Here is a 23,108-nt window from a genome sequence, read left to right as displayed (position 1 = left end):
GCGCACCTGCAATGATCCCAAGGATCTCAACCAGAATATAACGCGTGAACACTACCCCATCCCAAAGCGGGAGGAACTCACCAGTGAGATGGCACACGCACGTTATTTCACCAAGTTAAATGCATCACATGGATTTTTGCAAATCCAGCTGGATGAGTCCAGCAGAAGGCTCTGCACCTTCAACACACCGTTTGGCAGATATTGCTATAATCGCATGCCGTTTGGCATTGTCTCGGCATCGGAGATCTTCCATCGCATCATAGAGCAGATGATGGAGGGCATTGTATGGGTTCGTGTGTACGCAGACGACATCATCATATAGTCCTCTACCTCTGAAGAGCATGTTTCCCATCTCCAGCAGGTATTCCGCCGTGTCCATGCCAATGACCGGAAGCTGAACAGGTCTAAATGTTGCTTTGGCATGTGGACACTCAAGTACCTAGGTAACCAGATCGCTCAGCAGGGCGTGCGCCCAGACACAGACAAGGTCAAGGCCATCGAAGCCATGAAGGTCTCTGAAGACAAGGCGGCGCTGTTGCGCTTCATGGTCAATTTTCTGGTCAAGTTCATCCCAAACCTGGCCTCACACACCACGGCCCTACGAAACCTGGTAAAAAAGTCCACTGCCTTTGAGTGGAAGGCAGCACATCAGGCAGAGTGGTTGGAGCTGAAAGCCAAGCTCATCACTGCACCCGTCTTGGCATTTTTCGACCCAGACAGGGAGACGAAGATCTCGACAGATGCGAGCCAGGATGGCATCGGTGCGGTGCTGCTTCAACGCGATGACACTTCATCCTGGGCACCGGGAGCCTACGCATTGAGGGCCAGGACGCTCACCGAAACAAGGTATGCGCAAATAGAGAAAGAATGCCTGGGTCTTCTCACTGGCATTCTCAAATTTCACGACTATGTCTACGGCCTGCCGACATTCACTGTCGACACGGATCACAGGCCTCTGGTCCACATTATCCACAAGGACCTGAATGACATGATGCCTCGGTTGCAGCGCATCCTCCTCAAACTCAGAAGGTACGACTTTGACTTAGTGTACACGCCTGGCAAGGAGCTCATCATTGCTGATGCATTGTCCCGCACCATCACATTGCCTAGTGAACCGCTGGAAATCATCCGGCAGATTGAATCACAGGTGCAGCTGTGTGCTAGCACCCTCACGGCATCTGATGAGAAGGTGGTTCGTATCCGCGAGGAGACAGCCAAAGCAGCGTGTCATGCACAACCTCGTCAGTGGCTGGCAGAAAGGGCAGTGCCCTCAATTTTACAATGTAAAGGACGACCTGACGGTGATTGATGGTATCCTCCTCAGCTGGACTGGATTGTCATTCAACTCAGTCTCCAGACGTCGGTGCTCCGCCAAATCCATGAGGGACACCTGGGCATCGAGAAATGCAGATGCAGAGCCAGGCAGGCTATCTATTGGCCCGGTATTAGCCAGGACATCTCGAACATGGTCCTCAAGTATGCGACCTGTCGACGCTTCCAGCCATACACTTGCCGAATCTGGATCACCTCCCGGTGTTGCAGAAGTTGCAGCAGCTCCGAAACCAGCAAAAGCAGGGCTATGAAGCTCATGCCACCGATTTGCCCGTGTTATCCCTGGTAGATCAAGATACCGGATGGTGGCTGGTCTGCTCCAGCTGTCGTTGTTCGACAGGCTGCGCCCCGCTTGTATCGCTGATGGTTCTGTTGTGCGATGAAACAGACAGGCACTGCGCAACGTTGCCTGCCCGCAGCCGCTTTCTTCTCCGTTTCCGTCTGTTGTTCTGCCACCTCCTGATACCTCGAACTAAGAGGCCACCAGTCAGGCTTCCATCCCGCCTGTCAAGGCGCCATCGTCCCCACCACCACCTCTCTGGTGGTCGACAAGGATCAGATGCAAGCCCCAGAGACTGGACTTAAGATCATTGGTTTTGTTTGCTATGTTCTGTTTTCTCACTTTAGACAGCTGTCTTCACATGTAAATACGTTCACATATGCCACCGCTTGTAAATATGTTAATATATGCCACCACATGTAAGTACGTTCCCATGTGCCAACAAAGCATGAAAAAAAAGGGGCGATGTCATGATACGCAGACATGCAGATAATGATATACAGACAGGCAGCTAATGAACACAGAGTACAGGGCATGACCAATGAGCAGGCAGGACACTCAGGGGTGGTACCTCACTATAAAAGGCACAAGGCACTCACACTCCGCCTCGTTCCACTGATGAACATCTACAGAGTGAGTCAGGGTGTATGTACAGTATCACACCTCCAGCACGTGGCTAAGAGCTAGTCTGGTTCAGTCAGACAGAGTAACCACATTTAGGTTAGCAGAGAGTTGAACTCACAGAGAACTGTGCTACTGGTTCAATAAATCAGATTGAACTAACTTCAAGGTCTTGAGTATCTTTTGGTTAAAGCTGCATCTAGTTGCAGCCTGTGTTATCCCAGAGTACATAACACATCATGTCCTGGAATCTGTTCGAGACCAGCAACAATGAGTAGACAGGGAAACTGGGAAGTTAAAAAAAAGAGAGTAAAAGAAAGACAAGGACGAACCGCAGGAACATGCAACCCGGGCCCGGCGGGCTGGGCTAGAGGTGGGGGCGGGGAAGACTGCACGCCAAATTGGATGGCAGCAGACCGTATATAGGAAAATTCAAGAGAAGTAAAGGACAAACCTTTCTGTATTGTACAGTAAATGAACACGAACGACAATGTATATAATTTTTCTAAATAACACGATTTAAATTAAAAAAAAAAAATCTGATATAGATAGGATTTTGTTAAGCAAAGATATTTGGGTCTGGGCCAAAGGCAGGTGTGTGAAGTTAGATCACAGATCAGCCATGATCTCATTGAATGGCAGGACAGGCTCGATGTACTGAATGGCTTACTCCTGTTCCTATGTACCCATGTGCATCAAAAGCGGGTCATAGTAGAAGATGGCCATGTTGTCCATGTACAGAAAGGCTTAGACTGGAGAATCCCGCTTCGGACACCATCAAGTAGGCTTCGTAGTCCAGAGCATGTTAAAAGCAAGTCTTTATTCACAACTCATAACTATGCACATATTTACAATGGAGGGTACAGGTGTTAAGAGTCCGCTGTTGTTAATGTGAGAGTATCGCAAAACCCAGAGGAGTAACTAGGAATACGGATTCTGAGTGGTGTATATTTTCAATTTTATAAACTGTGAGAAAAGTACGTGAACTAGGGAGGAATAGTCCAGTATTTTTGTGAACAATTAATAAAAAATATTTATCAGCTTAAAAGGAAACAAAAACACACACAGAAGTGTAATAACCCTCGTGAGACCAATGAGGACACATCGATCGATCTTTCCATTGGACACATAGAATACAGGCTTCCCTGCTAGTGGGTGGAGCCCACCCACCTGGTGCTCGTAAACCCGCCCTTTAAAAGCCAACTCGGACTGGGACTGGCACTTCTGGTAGTCCCAACTGTGACCTTGGAGTTGTAAGATGCATTGCAGCTTTTACTTTACATTAACGAAATAAATGTGATTCAACTTACCTTCCAGGGCCTCCTGAGCTTTTAGAGCAAGAAAGACTATAATACCCTACAACACGCAAGTACACTGCTGCCTATACACACTAAGTATTACACAAAATTACCTCTTGGTTCCCAACTACCTACATTCCCTGAACTCGGAGGCATTCTTTGTTCCCAAACAACATCCAATATTATGTAACTATGAGCTAAATCTAGCAAAGAATTACCCGCACTGGTTATGTGGCTATGTTTGGGGAAACCGTCTTCAGTTTCAGCGAAGGCGTAATCTGCTCGGTTCAAGTTTTGATCTTAACTGGCTGCCTGTTTCTGCATCTGGGTGTGGCGGATGGTAGCTGTGTCTGTGTTTGTCTCCCTTTTCATTGGATATACCATTCTTTCCCTTTGATGCTATCCATTCTGTGGAATCAACTTTTGGAATATATGTGTCAATTTCATTATCTCCACTTTGAAATGAACTTTTCGAAACCCCCTTTGTTTTCCTCTAGTCACAAAGGTTGTTTACCTCACTGATATGCAAATTAGCATCTCAACATCTCTTCAGACATCTCCCTGTTTTATTTTCTATTATCGCAATTTCATTTTTTCAATCTTAATTTTCTACAAGTCTGAGCACAGATATGGAGCTACCTAGTCTTAGCCTTTAGCTAACTCTTGTCCAACTCAAGACTGACACTGGCAGTGGGTGGTTTGCCTTCTTGCATCATTTTGTGAGCGTTACTGTACTCAGTCCCATATTAACCATTTATTTACCAGTCTCTGACACAACTTAAACCTGAGTATCGCTGCTGCCTGGGGTCAGCACCTTCCAAACTTGCAACATCTCGAAGGACAACGGCAGCAGGTGCAGGGCACACCACTACCTGCAAGTTCCCCTCCTAGTTACACACCATCCTGACTTGGAACTATGTCATTGTTCCTTCACGGTCACTGGCTCAAAGTACTGGAGCTTCCTTAATAGCACAAACGGTGTACCTACACCATATGGACTTCAGCGGTTCAAGAAGGATGCACACCACTACATTCTCAAGGGCAATCAAGGAGGAGCAATAAAAATGCTGGCCCAGTCAGTGGTGCTCAACTTCAGAAGATATGTCTGGATCCATCTCAATGGACTCAGCAAATAATTTGATACAGCACATGAACAAAAAAGGCCAGGTGGATAGCCCTGCCTGACTCCAGAATTGAGGTGAAACTTTTGAATTCCTGCCTATTGAGCGTGTTGCCATGCTGTATTGTAGGAAACATAGGAGCCAGTTTGCTCACAGCAAGGTCGCACAAACAGCAATGTGAGATTGAGCAGATGATTTGTTGTGATGTCAGTTGAGGACAAGTTATTTTCAAAATAGTGCCTTGGGACCTTTTATATCTACCCGAGAGGGCAGATGGGTCCTCAGTTTAAGATGTCATCCACAAGACCAGAACAAATTTAGACACAAACTAACAAATTGGGTATAATTACTTAAATTCACAATGCCCATTGCAGCACTGGAATTCAGTTTATATAAACTTTACTCATTGTCTGATGAATGCTGGGCTGACTCAGCGCCTGAACACATTTTATTCAAGCTTTGGCCCTGAATGGATATGAAGGCCTGTAGCATGGACATTGTATTTGAATGAAAAGACAGACTCACATTTATGTGGCACCTTACGTCCCGATAGGACATCCCAAAGTACTTTACAGTCACTTAAGTACTTTTGAAGCAGTCATATTTACAATGCAGCAATCATGCATTTGTACACAGCAAGGCCCCACAGACATACCTCCCGCTGCATTCCAAAAATTATGGTTCCTTCTGCCAGTTAGCCCAAGTATTCATGTGTGAGGTGTGACAGTGTGAGACCAGCCAAAAGTGGAATGATCTTATGTGCACACAATTCCAGTAGGGTTTGGGGTGTTAACCTCAACTTTGTGGTCAGCACTCCTGCCTCAAAGTTAGAAGGTTGTTGGTTCAAGACTTATTTCAGCAACTTGAACGCAGAGCCTAGGCTGACACTCCAAGGCAGAACAGAGGGCATCAGGCCACAAGATGACTTGAGTACATTATTATTTCAGCACCGTGTTCTGATGCTAAGAAGATGCCACCATTACTGATCTTCAAGCAAAAATCAGGAACAAAAGTTAAAGTCCACATGGATTCTTGTTCGTGGTCATCCTAAACGATATATGAATGAAGAAGAGATACAGCTGTGGCTGGAGATAGTTTGGTCAAAGTGTCTAGGCAGACTTTAAAATAACAACTCTACTCGTACGTGACTAGCTCCGGACACATATAACTGAGGCCACAGAAAGGATGGTTGTGCAACTGAAGGCACAGCAAGCAGTGACTCCAGATTGTCATACCTGCCAATCACATGCCCTGGATTTGTTTTTATAAACACACCATTTAAAGCATTCATGTGGGAGTAGGCCGAATGAATGGAGGCTTCACATGACTGCTTAACGCCAGCAAAGGGCAAATGACGCAGCCCGCCATTTCACAGGTATGCGCGTGAGAAATTTGTGATGATTAGCGAAACATGAGACAATTGTAAGTCATTCAAGAAATGCAGTATCAGCAATATTCCCAATGGCTGTGAAGTTGATGTACTATTTGAAGAAAGAGGGTTTACAGAATACTAGTGATGGTGAGTGACAACAGTGATGAGAATCATTTAAGCTCCTTTGATTAGTTTCTATTGAGGCGAAGGGGATCAAAGGATATAGGGGGGGGGGGGGGAAGCGGGATCAGGCTATTGAATTGATGATCAGCCATGATGTTAATGGATGGCAGAGCAGACTTGTACACAGCAAGGCCCCACAGACATACCTCCCGCTGCATTCCAAAAATGATGGTTCCTTCTGCCAGTTAGCCCAAGCATTCATGTGTGAGGTGTGACAGTGTGAGACCAGCCAAAAGTGGAATGATCTTATGTGCACACAATTCCAGTAGGGTTTGGGGTGGTTTAGCTCACTGGGCTAAATCGCTGGCTTTTAAAGCAGACCAAGGCATGCCAGCAGCACGGTTCAATTCCCGTACCAGCCTCCCCGAACAGGCGCCGGAATGTGGCAACTAGGGGCTTCATTGAAGCCTACTCGTGACAATAAGCGATTTTCATATTTCAAGTGCCGAATGGCCTCCTCCTGCTCCTATTTTCTATGTCTATGTTTCTATAAGACTTCATGCTGCATTGTTTTTGTCTCAGAATGGTAAATGTTAACAGTATCGTGGGTCTCAATCTATAATTTTCTTTTCATGAATTTAGATTACGCAATTCATTTTTTCCAATTAAGGGGCAATTTAGCGTGGCCAATCCACCTACCCTGCACATCTTTGGGTTGTGGGGGCGAAACCCACACAAACACAGGGAGAATGTGCAAACTCCACACGGACAGTGACCCAGAGCCGGGATCGAACCTGGGACCTCGGCGCCGTGAGGTGGCAATGCTAACCACTGCGTCACCATTCTGCCCCCTCAATCTGTAATGATCCTTGTTTACAGTTAAATTTTGTGCTGTTTCATTCTGTGATGGCAAATGTTAATATTAAATACCTATATTTCTCAGAAATATTCTTTTTCTTGGATCTTTCTTTTTAAAATGGTAGTGTGTCTTATGGTCTGGTCCAATTTATAGCCTGGAATATGTGGTAATTGGCTGAATGTGCTTTGGGACTATATAAATGGAAGTCTTTCTTCATTTAAGAAGTCTTTAAATCATTGGATAATGAGCCATGAGACTTTTTTCATCAATAACTATCTTGCAATGGCCCTTTATCTGCTCTGGTTGATGATGGGGCTGATTTCAGCTGCAATTAAATTATTCATCAATTTTACCAGTTCCTTACATGTTAACGCAGATGAGTAACAATTTTCTTTACTTTCTTTGTTGGATTCCAATTGACCCAGAAGAACCTTTGTGACTGTTGCTAACTTTTGCCTTAGTTTAATTGCTCTGTTTTATCACCTTTGCTCTTGAGTCGCCAGGTATCTTTCTGATACCGCCACGTGGTTCAAGTCCGAGTAATGATCAATAATCCAATACACCGCTTAGTAAGATTTAAATCAAAGCACATTTATTATACACAGTAATCACTACTCATGCATAAATTCTACGTCTAAGCTACTTCTACGACTAACAGGCCTATACTTAACTTGGAACTGGCCCACCAGGTCAGGGAAACGAATGGTCTTTTGTTCGGGTTCTGAGCCTGCGGGATTCGAAGTTGCTACAGATTGGTAGCTAGGAGCGCCTATCTCATAGCGAGCGTTGAAGTAAGACTTACTGGATATCAGCGATGGCTGGACCGGTCACTGTCAAGGGTTGGTTCGCGTTGCTGAGTGACCCGGTCCAGAAGAGAAGCAGAGGGCCGATTTGAACTTGGGCTTGATTCTTATAGTCCCCAGGGGCTTCCCGCCTTTCGGGGCGGACCCTGTACCTGGCTCCAAGTGATTGGACTTTGTCCCAATCACTTGGTTCGATTTTCTCCAATGCTGGAGCTGTTCCCTGATCGATGGGTGATCTAGAGGTGGTCGTTCATCTCCCATTGTGTAGGCTTCTGCTGGCGCCACGGAGTCTGGTTTGGCTTTATGTATCTAAATGTTGCTCATTGGCTGGTGTTTTGTTATGCTGATGGTTGCCGGTATCGATCTTGTCTGGCCTTTCCAGAGGTAAATACACACTCAACCTGCAGCTGCTCGATTGTGTCCTGTTGGCTGACTTTCCCATCAGCCTTTGCCGTTCGCCATTTTAAATCGGGAGTTAGCCATTCTAAATCGGGAGTTAGCCATTTTAACTGGCTACATGACACAGGAGCTAAATGTAATGATCTAGACCTGGGAGAGGATGAGCATTGGAGCTGTGACAAGGAGTATTGAATTAGATAGAACGACACTTCAAGGAATGTTGGGTCTGACGAGGATGAAATATAGGACAATTCAAGACGTTTATGAAACAGCACTGATAAGTCCATTTGGAAGGGAAACTCTTTAGCTCACCAGTACATCTATCCTCATTGATTTTCCAGTTAAGTATCCCACTTCTCCATTCACAGTGCCCCCATTTCTAGTCCACTGAAACCAGTGCCCCCATTGATGAGATATGACCAGCAGTAAAAAGATTTGGTAAACTCGAATCGGAGAGCATTACTCGTGGCTCAGTCACCAGCAATCTTCCCCTCTGAATCAGACAAGTCCCACTCTGGAATCTACAAATGTTTATCTCTCGATCCAATAATTAAAGAAGGTTGTCTGGTCCTGACCACATTGTTGGTCATGGGACCTTATTGCTGCATTTGGGGAGGTGGTGGTGTAGTAATAATAATAATAATCTTTGTTGTCACAAGTAGGCTTACATTAACACTGCAATGAAGTTACTGTGAAAAGCCCCTAGTCGCCACATTCCGGCACCAGTTTGGGTACTCAAAGGGAGAAACCAGAGCACCCGAGGAAAGCCACGCAGACACAGGGAGAACATGTAGACTCCGCACAGACAGTGACCTAAGTGGCAATCCAACCAGGGACACTGGTGCTGTGAAGCAACATGCTAACCACTGTGCTACCATGCTGCCCACAGTAGCACAATAAATGTTAGTAGAAAACAATAATTGTACTGCTAACGAACTGTAAACGTTAACTAGAATACGAGCGCTAACACAAAATGCAACTATCCACAACTCCTCACCCAGGCTCCCTAAGGTTGCAGTGTCATGTGGTTCTACTGCCACCTGCTGGTTGGAGGTTAACATATTAACATACAGAATTTCTTATGCATATCATTCCAGGCGCCTGTTTGGGTACACAAAGGGGAAAACCAGAGAATTTCTTATGCATGTGGTAAACCACTGTTGTACTTATATTAGAGGATGTACGGTAGAACCTGCACTACAGGTTCACCTGTGGCCCCTGCCTGCTGGCTCCACCCAGGAGGCAGGGTATAAATATGCTTGTCCTCCAGCTCGCAGCCATTTCGCAAGTTGCTGTGGGAGGCCACACATCTGACAGCAATAAAGCCTCAGTTTGGATTCAACTTTCATCTTCAGTCAAATTGATCGTGCCTCAATGCATATCACTCATATTCACTTGATAAGACAATTAAGACACACAAATAAAAACATTATTAGTCACTTGTTCATATACCCATTTGAACAAATCAAATAGGCACATTGACTAAATAATAACCCCTTAAACTACAGTTAAGACTATAAAGCAAACTTATAAAATTAACAATTATAATATTCGCAATGTAAATAACGATTAGCTGAACAAGTTGACTTCATCGCCATGGCGAGTCTGCTCCTCCAGTGCCTGTTCAGTTGGCTGCTGCTTCACCTGAGCTCAGCGCAGGCTGGACCACTCCTCCCGCCCATCCGGGAGATGGGTGGCACCAGCCACTCATCTTTCTCCTCCCCGCACCAACCGCCGGCCGCGACTGCCTGCCCGTTCTTTTCAGGAAAAGGGAAAACAAAATCCACCCGACCGAGTGGACGCATTGAGCTTGCCTGCCCGCGCGCATCCAAACAGCAGTCGAAGAAGAAGCCGCCACCGCCACTTCTTGAAGGGACTGGAGGCGCCTGCGCAGTAGGGCGACACCCTGCCCCCCCCCCCGCGCTTGTAGCAGCCCGGAGCTAGCCCAGCCAGCACAGCGAGCCAGCCAGCCAACGGTAAGCGGCCGCCACAGCGCCTCCACAGCCCAGGCCTAGTATATCCACGGACTCACTTTGCAAGCGGCACCCGGGGCCAGGCGCTTCCAGCCGGGCGGCGGTTTGCAAATTTAGACCGGGGATCGAGAGGTGGGTTCCGGGGCGGGCGGGTAAAGTCTCCATTTTATTTTATTTAAACCGCGCCGGTTTCGGCCTCCCCTTTTCCCTCGTTTATTTTATTTATGTTAAAATGTCGAGATGGTGCCGGTGGCGTGACTGCGGGGGGGAGGGGGTAGCGGGCAGGGAAGAGAGCGGTGGTTAAAGAGGGAGAGGGTGTTGGTCGCTCGGCCTCAGCGGAGGGAGGGTGTTTTTTTGTGGGCTTTTATTCCGGTTGATTGTCGGATGCAGCCTTTCTTGGGCCGTGCGGCCTAACTTCCTTCCCTTTGTGTGCCGAGGGGCCACTTGACACCCACTGACCTAAACCCTCCCCCAATTGAGAGAGCGAGAAGGCGTGCCATAGCCTGTCGGCCTAGGCCTCATCAGGGGCAGCTTGAGGAGCTGAGAGTGCGGGGCCTCGGGTGCTCCTCCCTACCCATCCCTCCTCCCGGCTTCTTTGTCTACAGGCCGCAGGGAGGCAGGGCTGCTGGGTTTGTCGGTGCCTGTGGGCACACGCACACAGGGCTGGACTGTACACAGGGAATGGGTCACAGGCACAGATTTCATCCTTGACAGTCCAGTGGACCAGACAGCGTCCTACTTGTAGTTAGATTCCACCCCCTCACTCTCCTTACACACAGGTATTAGTTGTACAGAGACAGTGATCCTTTTCAGTCACACCTCCCAAGGTATGTAGTGATCTCTGTGAAACTAAGCACACGTTTTGAAGATCTTTCCGTGTATTTGTACACATAACAAACCTTAGTTGTGCAGAGGTTTTCCTTTGTATTTATATACTTACAGACTTTGGTCATGCAGTGATCTTGCACTCATACTTGCATAAGTGACACAGTGGTTAGCACTGCTGCCTCACAGTGCCAGGTTCAATTCTGACCTTGGGTGACTGTGTGGAGTTTCCACGTTTTCTCACAGTCCAAAGATGTGCTTCGCTCAGTGAATTGGCCATGCTAAAACTTTCTCTTGGTGTCCAGAGGTGGGCAGGTTAAGTGGGGTTGTGGAATTAAGAGGATAGGGTGGTGAGTGGGCCTAGCTGAGGGTGCTCTTTTGGAGGGTCAGTGCAGACCCAATCAGCCAAATGTAGGGATTTAATGGATTATACCTCCAGATCCTCATTTTGAAGATACCTCTGATAATTCTATATGTACATACTTTTGCCATGTTGAAAGGTCTACTTTAGATATGTGTGCATATGAACTTCAGTTGTGTAGACATTCCCCTCCTAAGAGCTCCATCGCACAGATTTTTTTTAATGTGTAGAGGTGTCCACTCTACACATCTTTGTAGGGCAACATGGTGGCACAGTGGTTAGCATTGCTGCCTACGGTGCTGAGGCCCTGGGTTCGAATCCTGGCCCTGGGTCACTGTCCGTGTGGAGTTTGCACGTTCTCCCCGTGTCTGCGTGGGTTTCACCCCCACAACCCAAAGATGTGCAGGATAGGTGGATTGGCCATGCTAAATTGCCCCTTAATTGGAAAAAATAATTGGTACTTAAATTTTTTTTTAAAATATACATCTTTGCCGTAAGAAATAGCAGGAGTTAGTCTTACTGCCCTATGAGACTGCTTTGTCATTCAGTAAGATCACGGCTGAACTACAACATCAAGTCCACTTTTCCACCGTATCCCTTTGTGTCCAGAAATCTATTGATCTCAGTCTTCAATGTACTAAATGATGACCTATCCACAGGGCTCTGGGATACAGAATTCCTAAAATATAACCTGAGTGAAGTCATCTCTCTCGTCTTCCCTAAATGGCTGACCCCTTTTCCGAAAACTCTGACTCCATAGATCTATATAGCAACGGAAACAGTTTTTCAGCATTTACCTGCATGGTTATATATTTACACAGATCTTTGAGGAACTTCACTTGTAATTGCACTTAGATTTTGGAGAATGAGTCAGGCAGAGATCCTCCTCCCAGTTATATCTGCTTGTAGCAAGAAAGATTCCCATTATAGTTGTACAAAGGTCTTGGATAGAGTGCTATTCTTTCTGTATTTGCATGTAAATTTTAGTTGCAGGTGAATCGATGTCCTATACAGTTGAAGTGCGAGCTCAATCCCATTAGAATTGTTCAAAGAAATCTTTCAAATCCCAGTTGTCTTCTGCTTCAGTTTCTTTTTTTTTTAAATTATAAATTTCAAATATCCAATTCTTTTTGTCACAATTAAGGGGCAATTTAGCATGGCCAATCCACCTATCCTGCACATCTTTTTGGGTTGTGGGAGTGAGACCCACGCAGATACTGGGATACTGTGCAAACTTCACACGGACAGGGGGCTGGGATCGAACCCTGATCCTCGGTGCTGTGAGGCAACAGTGCGAACCACTGCGCCTCCATGCTGCCCCTTTGTGCTTCAATTTCTAACTGATTCAGAATACGTAAGTGAGCCTGACTTTGTTATAGATGAGTATATTTACTGAAATGTGAAAGTCATTAAGTAGGAAAATTAATATTAAGTGCTCAATCAGGCTGGACCTCTTTATTGGTAAATGAAAGTTTCATTCATGCTCCGTCTCCATCTGCTCAATGTGTTTGGAGCTGTTTAGATTTTCTTTACTGTGACTTTATCTAATGCTGTGCTGGCTAAACAGAAATACTGAATGGGATGGTGACGTTAAGTGAGCCAGTCTGTCTGGTTAGAATGAGGATTGTGCATAAGTCTCATTCCAGATCTTATGTTGTACAGAAAACTTCAGACATTGTTATGGCAATAGAGCAAGCCTGAAAAGGTGCTTCAGTTGAACTTTTATTGAAGTCGATCGGAGAGAAAGTTGGTCTGTGGGTTGAATGAGAGGAGCTGGAAGCCAGGTGTGATGTCTTTGCCACGGTATAGGTAACATGATGCAGTGGCTGCATCATTTAACTGGAAAGTTGTACCATTTACACACCCGTACGAAATTTTACATAGTACATAGAACATACAGTGCAGAAGGAGGCCATTCGGCCCATCGAGTCTACACCGACCCACTTAAGCCCTCACTTCCACCCTATTCCCGTAACCCAAGAATCCCTCCTAACCTTTTTTTTGGTCACTAAGGGCAATTTATCATGGCCAATCCACCTAACCTGCATGTCTTTGGACTGTGGGAGGAAACCGGAGCACCCGGAGGAAACCCACGCAGACACGGGGAGAACGTGTAGACTCCGCACAGATAGTGACCCAGCAGAGAATCGAACCTGGGACCCTGGCGCTGTGAAACCACAGTGCTATCCACTTGTGTTACCGTGCTGCCCCTTATGATGCCCAGTTAGTAACTTAAAAAAAAAAGAAGATTTTAGAGTACCCAATTCATTTTTTCCAATTAACGGGCAATTTCGCATGGCCAATCCACCTATCCTGTATATCTTTGGGTTGTGGGGGCGAAACCTACGCAACCACTGGGAGAATGTGCAAACTCCACACGGTCAGTGATCCAGAGCCGGGATCGAACCTGGGACCTCGGCGCTGTGAGGCAGCAGTGTTACTCACTGCACCGCCCTTCAGTTAGTAACTTAATTGTGTATGTCAACCCAGTGAATGTAGTGACATTATGACGATGCTTTTATTCTCATTACACACCAGTTCACCCATCAACCCTGTGCTCACTGATCGTTATTTCCTGGTCTTCTAATGAGTCGATTTTGCACATTCTCATCCTTATCTTTCAAGTCTCCCATGGCTTTTCCCATCTCTATCTCTGTAATCTCCTCTTGCTCAACAACCCTGTGAAAACTCTGCCTTGCTCCAACTTTGCTTGCTCCCACATCTTCACTTTGGCATTCATCTACCTCACCATTAAAATCTGGTGTTCCTTCCTTAAACCTCTCCAGCTCTAGCTCTCTTTCCTCCTATTAAGTAACTGCTCTTTGACCAAGCTTGTGGTCACTTTTCAGAATGCTTCCTTCCTTGGCATGGCTCAAATATTGCTCTATAACCTCCCTATGAAGCACTTTGGGGCATTTTACTAAGTTTAAATATTTACATGTTGTTTCAAGTTATCATTTTTACTGTTATGAAAACTGAGTTTGAAGTGCTGTGGCCGAAGTTCCTATATTTACTTCTCTGCTCTACTGCTATGCTGATTTGGCATGGGATCATCCAAAGTCTAAACTAGCCTGTTTAAAACAGTGATAGCAGCGTTTCACTTTTCAGCTCTACATGGCAGTCACCGCTGAAAACTCTGCACAGAGTAGGACATCACAATATCTGAGCAAGCTAAATGACTGCAGGGTTTCTCAAGCAAAAGTCATGCACCAGCTTCATGTCCATGCTGACTTGATGCTGTTCTTTGCACAAGGTGCTGAATTAAATATATCTTTGGGTGGCCCACTTGTATACAATGATTTGTAGTATCAGGAGTAGTGGGACGCAGATCCAAGCTTGTACGTTCCCCAAGTGGTGAGTTCCTGCTCTCGGTCAGACTGTGGCGGGGGGGAGGGACGCATTCCAGGAATTTGGTCACTGGTATTGTGAGAAGTTGAGATGGTTCTTCTCCGTACTTGTAAACAAAGGGAGCAGAAAATTGACAAGCAAGTCACCTGTGATCTGTTATAGCTTAGATGCCCTGTGCACAAGAACGGGGTGTGTTTCAGTGCAAAAAAATAATTGGATTGATATGCCCCATTCCATGTGGCATTTGGACTGCATGTGATCTGCATTTAGTCTGGGATTTGTATCCAGTGATTTCTTCAGTTGAGCTGCTTCGATAGATAATTCGAAGAGGATGGCACTAATGTTAGGCGACTTGAGTTCCACTGCATCGTAAACCAATTTGATCATATTGATAATTATATTATCATACCCATGCTGCTGTTACCTCAACTGATCACAGCTGACCTCTCCCAAGGCTGTGAATCAAACCTTCTGGTCTATTCAGATCAGCTGTACAGTGGCATCAGCAGCTGAACCATTGAGAACTATGCTGTGCCTCTAATATTTGTCCTTAAATTCACTCCTTTGGTACATGGTGCATGACCACAATCGGGAGAGAATTGATGCTGAAGCAAACCTAAATTCACTCCTTTGGTACATGGTGCATGACCACAATCAGGAGAGAATTGGTGCTTAAGCAAACCATGATTTCATGTTAAAACAAGAGAGTTATTGGGCAATCCCATTGTTGTTGGCCTGAGATTGTCCCTGTGAAATCCCTTGCTCCTGTAGTGCCGGCCCAAACTGTGCTTGGGCTACCTGTTCATCCACCAAGCCCACCTGGAACATGTGAAAGTGTTGAGCAAGAACTAGAGTGGCTGCAGCCTGCTACTGTTTGCTGTGTGAGCAGACACGTGAGGAACAGCAACTTTTGTAAAGTTTTGGTAGTCTGCCATTTGAATGTGGAACAGTCGTGGGGTGGTCAGCTCCTTGGCCTGGTGCTGCCATTCAGTTGGATTATAGTTGACCTGTACTTTAACTCATTTGACCGAGGTAGGTTCTTTACTCAGAAAGTGGTTAGGGTGTGGAATGGACTGCCTGCTGTGATAGTGGAGTCGTACACTTTAGGAACTTTCAAGCGGTTATTGGATAGGCACATGGGGCACACCAAAATGACAGGGAGTGGGATAGATTGATCTTGGTTTCGGACAATGCTCGGCACAACATCGAGGGCCGAAGGGCCTGTTCTGTGCTGTACTGTTCTATGACCCCCCACGCCTAACAAACTATCCGAGTTTTGGATTTGCACTACCAACTAACCATCGGAAAAAGGTTAGTGTCCTTCTGAGAATAGGAGAGCAAGGAAGGGTTCAGAGAAACCATACAGCCATGTGAAATAAAATGTGTCCCTTAACTGTATTTTGCTGTGGATGCACATTGTCTTTTCCCCTGCTTTGTTTAATATGGAAATTGTTTTTCAAAAGTTACTAAAATTGGGCAGTCACTTGTCTTCACAGATTTGTCTAGAAGTGCAAAAGGGGAGGAATGTCAGAGGAAAGCTTTGAATCACTGCCAGTTGTTTCTTACTGTGGTTTGAATTTGTGTGAAATAGTATCAGCATCACTTGCATCTGATGTTAGTGCGCAGTCCAGATGAGATGCAACACTATTGCTGTTTTTTTTCCTTTACCTCTTCCATGTTACCTTGGGGCTTGACTCTGCCAATCATCTCATCAGCAGCCTCCCATCTTCCACCTTGCATAAACTTCGGCTCATCCAAAACCTGGTTTCCCAAATAATCATCTCATCTGAAAGACAGCACCCCCATCAGTGCTACACTCAGTACTGGCAAAGGCCTTAAATTTGGGTTCATGTATCTGGAGTGAGGCTTGAACCCACAACCATCTGGCTCGGGTGGGAGTGCTACATGCTGAACTAACAGCTCTGTGTTTGATTGGGGTGTAAGTACTGCTGTTATCGTTATCACGTTGAGGCTTGTCAGTGGTCAGCTGTTGTAAGAATCTCGATGGTGATTGTTGGTCTGCCATTCAACTGTGGACATCATTGCAGCTGAATCTAATCCTGTTCCCACGGTGTCTCCATACACATGCAGGGGCTGTCGGCTGCAGGAATTCTGTTTCCACCCCTTCACTTCAAGCCAAGAGACCATGAGGTTTTCTGAGATATACCCCTCACTGGTACTACAATCATTGGGGAACCAAGACTAATTATTGCTTCTTCACTTGCCGATTCTTCCCTCCCTTTTGTCAAACACTTTCACCACCTTGAATATGACTAAGTTTGGGCACCACTCTGTGTGCTCTACCCCAATGCCATGACAGGTTGGGGCCCCAGCACCATGGATGATTTGGCACTGCAAATATTCAAATAAACAGCAGCGTGCTTTGTAATGCTTGAGCCCAGATACGAAAGTGGACTGGAAAGTTAAGTGGGAAGCTGTGTGGCTTGGTGTTTCAAGAGGGAGGATTTTGAATGCTGAGGGAAGTGAAACTGGGGAAGAGAGGGTGGTGGAGGGAGAGACTGGATTTTAACTCTTGTTCCCATTTCGAGATGAAGCATCCTGTAAGACTCGTGCTGAATGTACAATCCAGGTTGCACATTGCAATGTTGTATGGCTGAGGGTCTCAAAGAACGATTGTAAACAGTGCTATTTACTTCGTAACGCCCAGTGTCTTGACAAGTCTTGACAGCAATGCAGATCACACTTGTGCTGTACCTGACCACTAATCTGCAGGTAGGCCTGTCGACATCGTCACTCTCTTCCCCCTGTCTGATACAGCTCTTGTATTATTCTTCAGCGGGTTGCATGGCCCACAGTTCTACTGGGTAATTTGGAAACTAATCTTTTGAGGGTGAAAGTCATCCTCCGACATTTCATTTTGTCTCTCGCGCTCTGTTACTTTGTACCTCTGTGAGGTGAGGTCAAGCAGCACCCTGTGAGAAAATGCTCAAGTCTCAGACCTGACTCTGGCTGAGGGAAGTAACTCGGCCTCTAACGCAGAAGGTTTGGGTGGGTGGGGTTCAAGTTCCACTGCACGGACCTGACCATATAATCTAGGCTAAACCACCGCGTGCCAGTACAAAGGGAGTGCTGCACTGTCAGAGGTGCTGTTTTTTGGATGAGACCTTAAACTGAAGCCATGCCTATCATCTCAGGTGGATATGTAAAAGTTTCCTTGATGCTAGTTAAGAAAAGAGCAGGGGCGTTCCCCTGGTTGTCCTGGCCAATGTTTTTATCCCTCAATCAACATCTAGAAACAGGTGATCTGCCACTGATGTGTGTGGAATCTTTTTGTGTGCAAATTTGTTACTACACTTGGCACTTTACAGCAGCGATGACGTATCAAAAGTACTTTTGACAAAAGGTCATCTGGACTCAACGTTAGCATTTTTCTCTCCCCACAGATGCTGCCAGACCTGCTGAGATTTTCCTGCATTTTCTCTTTGGTATCAAAAGTACTTCATTGGCGGTAAAGCATACTGGGTTGTCCTGCCATCTAAATGCAAGTTCTTAATTTCTTGGACAAATAACCCACCATTGCCTCGGTGCTTTTGTGAAAATTGAACACGGGTGGACAGCAGATAAAACCAAGGGCTATTGATGCATCACTGGAATTTTCCTTTGCCATTTCAATCCTGGGATTTTTCTTTAGACTGCACACTGTCTCTTGGGTCTCAGGCAGGTGTGATATTGTCATTTGTAGAGTCGCTGGTATGTGGCGACACAGTGGTTGCACAGTAGCACTGCTGCCTCACGACACCGAGGACTCGGGTTCGATCTCGGCCCTGGGCTACTGTCCGCCCGAAGTTTGCACATTCTCCCCACGTCTGCATGGGTCTCACCTCCACAACCCAAAGATGTGCAGGTAGGTGAATTGGCCACGCTAAATTACCCCTTAATTGGACACAGAAGAAAGAATTATTTTTAAAAAGAGTCGCTGGTACAACATTTGACTCTGTGATTACCCTGTCCGGCTGTGAAAGCATTTGTTTGCCATGAGGTAGTTTGAAAAAATAAATTTAGAGTGCTCAATTCAATCCAATTAAGGGGCAATTTAGTGTGTTCAATCCACCTGCCATGTAAATGAAATGAAAATCACTTATTGTCACATGTAGGCTTCAAATGAAGTTACTGTAAAAAGCTCCTAGTTGCCATATTCCGGCGCCTGTTTGGGGAGGCGGGTATGGCACATCTATGGGTTGTGGGGGGCGAAACCCACGCAAACACGGGGAGAATGTGCAAACTCCACATGGACAGTGACCCAGAGCCAGGATCGGACCTGGGACCTCTGCGACGTGAGACTGCAGTGCTACCATTGTGCCACCGTGCTGCGCTCCATGAGGTAGTTTTAAGATGGTCTCTAAACAGCATTAGCACGGTCCGTTGTGTAGGATGAACTGAGGTGGGTGATTAATGCTGGCTATCTTTCTAGAAATTCGTGGTAGATGAGGAAGTTCTGGACGGCAAATTAGTTAGAAGTGAAGGAGTCAGTGACCAGCAGGTAGACCAGTAATCCATGCACATTGAATAATCAACATGTCAGGAGCTGCGAAGGAAGTGAAGATTGGACTAGGCAGGTAGAAGAGGTGCAGATGTATTGACAGGTGTAATGCATGGATCCCAAAATAGCCTAACGTCCTTTGCCAAGGTTTGCGCGTGAAGGATTGGCACTTTTAGAATTTTGGTGGCTGGGGAGAGCTTCTGTAACGCAACACATAATTTAATCACTCGACTCTTGGCTGTTCCACGCCCTGTTGTACCCCTAAATTTCTGCATCTCTAGCTGACTAAGATCTCAAATCTGCTGCTTTTAGCTCTCTCAGATTCTAATTCTCTTTGGCAAAGCCCCTGTGAGGTGTCTTGGGATATTTTACTATGTTAAATGTGCTGTCTAAATGCAATTTGTTATTAATTGAATGCTGATCCCTGCATTCAGATTTCTCTCTCCCCATCTCTAACTTGCTTCTGTCCTACATCATTCCAAGATTTTTTATCATATTCTTGTTTCTTGTGCTCCCTTGATTTCTGTGCCTTCAGCTGCCTTGGCCCGAAGCTCTAGAATTCCAATCCCCACCCTAAATGCCTCTGCGCCGTACCGATCTCTCCTTAAAGTCGACCTCTTCAAGCTTCATTATCATTCCTCATGCATCCTATATTGTTCTGTGTCAAATTTTGTTAACGTTCCTGTGAAGCACATTGGAATTATTTGGCTAAAAGTTGCTGTGTAAATGCACTGTGAAAAATATGTGCAGGTCACACCTTGATTACGTTGTGTGAAGGAGTGTCACTTACATAGACAATGTTCCGATAACTCTTGAGGCATAACAGGATGGTTCAGTTCTGAAAACCAGCTGCTGTCTGATCTCCCGTTTGGGATGAATTCATGAAGCTAAATTGGGTTAAATTAATCTGCCATTTTCAGACAGTAGCCAAAGCCAGGCTGGCTGCAGTAGTCATCACCACAAAATCAATTCCCAGCTAATAGTCCAGAGGGGACATGTTTGATGCTCTGTTCCCAAACTGTTTTTTTCTATTTGCGATCTATGTACTAAGCTGCTCTGGCCTAGTCAAAAAGAACATCTCCTTCACTGTAGTGGTTAAACTACTGGACTCATAATCCGGAGGCCTGGACACATAATCCAAAGAATGTTCATTCAATTCCTACCACAGCAGTTTGAGAATTTACGTTCAGTTCAAAATATCGGTAAATTGACCATGCAGCTGCTGGGATTGTCATAGAAACTCAAACTGGCTCACAAATTGAAACCTTGCTCAGTCTGACCGAATGTGACTCCCAATTCCAAACCAACATTGGCCGAGAAAGCCACACAGTGCATTGGAAACTCTGGATAAGAAATATGCATGCAACGTTCACAATCTCTAGTCTACTTGAGAGGAGTTTGGGTCAATTCCCCATGGATCGATACTTCTGCATGAGCTGATAATCGACGGGTAATATATTCAACCTAAAACAGCAAAGCTGTTCCCTTTCCCACTACTTGTGTTTCTCCACTGGATCAGCACAATATATGAAGTATAATTTGAAACTGACAAGAGTCCCACCAAAGTGAATATACTGAAGCATGTGCTTAGCGAGGGATATAATAATGAACACACTGACTCCAACTGGAGCAGAGTAACCCAGAAATCTAAACAGTGAGACCAAGTACTGGAAAAGGGCACATATACAAACAGGAAGACTGCTTTCTCCATTTTCCCCAAAGCCTGTGTGATGTGCTGGCATTTAATGAATAGGAATGAAGCAAATTTACCAGCTATAATGGAATTACGAACTGCAAATGCAAGAAGGCAGAATCCATTGGCAAATGTTACATGGCTAGTTTCATTCTCTGCATGACTGGTAAGTCGTGGCTGTGTAGCATCTGCTTTGTAATATAATGATTTAAGGGATTTCCCACTTTGGCAAGAGCAGAGGCCAGTGGTACATTCATATTTTTTGGAAGTATTTTTCCCCGCGGCTACCCTGAAGATAATCAGAAAATTTGTGCTCCTACATTTAAACCTAAACCATTGATAGTTAATGCAAGCAGCAAGGGACCTAGTACTGAGTTCTGCAGAGCTCCACTCGAAACAGCCATGTAGTTGCAAAACCGTTTTGTCAACCGTTACCCTTTGCTTCTGTCACTAAGCTAATTTTGAACCCAACTTGTCACTTTCCATAGAGAAAAGTAAATTACTGCGGATGCTGGAATCTGAAACAAAAACAAAATGCTGGACAATTTCAGCAGGCCTGACAGCACCTGTGAAGAGAGAGAAGGGAGCTAACGTTTCGAGTCTGGATGACTCTTTGTCAAAGGTTGTCCAGCATTTTCAGTTTTTGTCATTGTTTTGTCATTTCCATTGTTTCTCAAGAGCTTTTCATTTTCTGGTGAGTCTACCAGTAGACCAGTTGGTGGAGCGGGCAGATAAGTGGCAGATCAAGTTCAATGCTGAGATTTTCTGTGTGAGGCAATGCAGTTTGGTAGGAAGAACATAGACAATATAAAATAAAGGGTGCATTAGCAGAGGGGCTTGGATGGATTATTGAAAGCCGAACAGGTGGAGAGAGCAGTTAGGAAAGCATACAGCAACCTGGACGTTGTTTTTTTTTAATACACAACTTATTGAGATATTTTTGGTATTGTAACAACAACAAAACAAGCAATGTACATGAAATTATAAACATAGTGCAAAAGCCGTCTCCCTTCCTTACAGGTCCCATCTTTATTAACCCCCTACTCTAAGCTAAACTACCCCCCCCCCCCCCCCCTTCTGCTGACGATTAATTTTCCACGAAGAAGAGGACGAACGGTTGCCACCTCCAGGCGAACCCTAACAGTGACCCTCTCAAGGCGAACTTGATTTTCTCCAAACAGAGAAAGCCAGCCATGTCCGACTTCAGGGGCTTTGAGTCCCTCCAAGCTAATAGTATCCGTCTCCGGGCTACCAGGGAAGCAAAGGCTAAAACGCCTGCCTCTTTCTCCTGGATTTCCGGGTCATCCGACACCCCGAAAATAGTCACCTCTGGACTCGGTGCCACCCATGTTTTTAACACCGTGGACATGACATCTGCAAACCCCTGCCAAAATCCCCTAAGCTTCGGACATGTCCAGAACATGTGGACATGGTTCGCTAGTCCTCCCGCACATTTTGCACACCTATCTTCCACCCCAAAGAATCTGCTCATCCGGGCCACTGTCATGTGAGCCTGGTGAACGACTTTGAATCGTATCATCAGGCTGAGCCTGACACATGTTGCGGATGCGTTGACTCTACTCAACGCATCCGCCCATAGACCATCCTCTATCTCTCATCCTAGCTCCTCCTCCCACTTGCCCTTCAGCTCCTCGGTCTGCGTCTCCTCAGACCCCATAAGTTCCTTGTAAATGTCAGAGACGCTCCCTTCTCCTAGCCAGCTTCTGGAAACTACCCTGTCCTGAATCCCCCTTAGTGGTAGGAGCGGGAAGGTTGACACCTGTTTACGTAGGAAGTCCCGCACCTGCAGATACCTGAATTTGTTTCCCCTCGCCAACCCAAACTTCTCCAGTGCCCTACTCGGCAAGCTCCCCTCTATAAACATATCCTTCATCCTCTCAATCCCTGCTCGCCACCATATCCAGAACCCCCCTCCATACTTCCCGGGGCAAACTGATGATTATTACAGATTGGTGACCAGACCAATGCTCCCACATGTCTCCTCCATTGCCCCCAGACGCTCAGGGTCGCCACCACCACGGGGCCGGTGGAATACCGTGCCGGCGGGAACTACAGAGGCGCAGTTACCAACGCCCCCAGACTGGTATCCTTGCATGAAGCCGCCTCCATACGCACCCATGCCGATCCCTCCCCCACCACCCACTTCCTGATCATGGCTATATTCGCCGCCCAGTAATA

The 23,108-nt window shown here is 45.9% G+C and overlaps 1 protein-coding gene across 1 annotated transcript in view; it reads left to right on the top strand.

The window, feature by feature from the left end:
- Positions 1-10,177: 10,177 nt before the first annotated feature.
- LOC140395301 (INO80 complex subunit D-like) overlaps positions 10,178-23,108 on the top strand; it is a 51,468-nt gene continuing 38,537 nt past the window's right edge. Inside the window, exon 1 of the transcript XR_011936152.1 lies at positions 10,178-10,313. The gene's annotated coding sequence lies outside the window, so the exon portion shown is untranslated. The remainder of the gene's footprint in view (positions 10,314-23,108) is intronic.

The sequence above is a fragment of the Scyliorhinus torazame genome, chromosome 2 (assembly GCF_047496885.1).
Source record: "Scyliorhinus torazame isolate Kashiwa2021f chromosome 2, sScyTor2.1, whole genome shotgun sequence".
Classification (NCBI taxonomy): Eukaryota; Metazoa; Chordata; class Chondrichthyes; order Carcharhiniformes; family Scyliorhinidae; genus Scyliorhinus; species Scyliorhinus torazame.
Note: the sequence above shows the minus strand (reverse complement) of the source record. Positions and strands in the feature narration are given on the sequence as shown.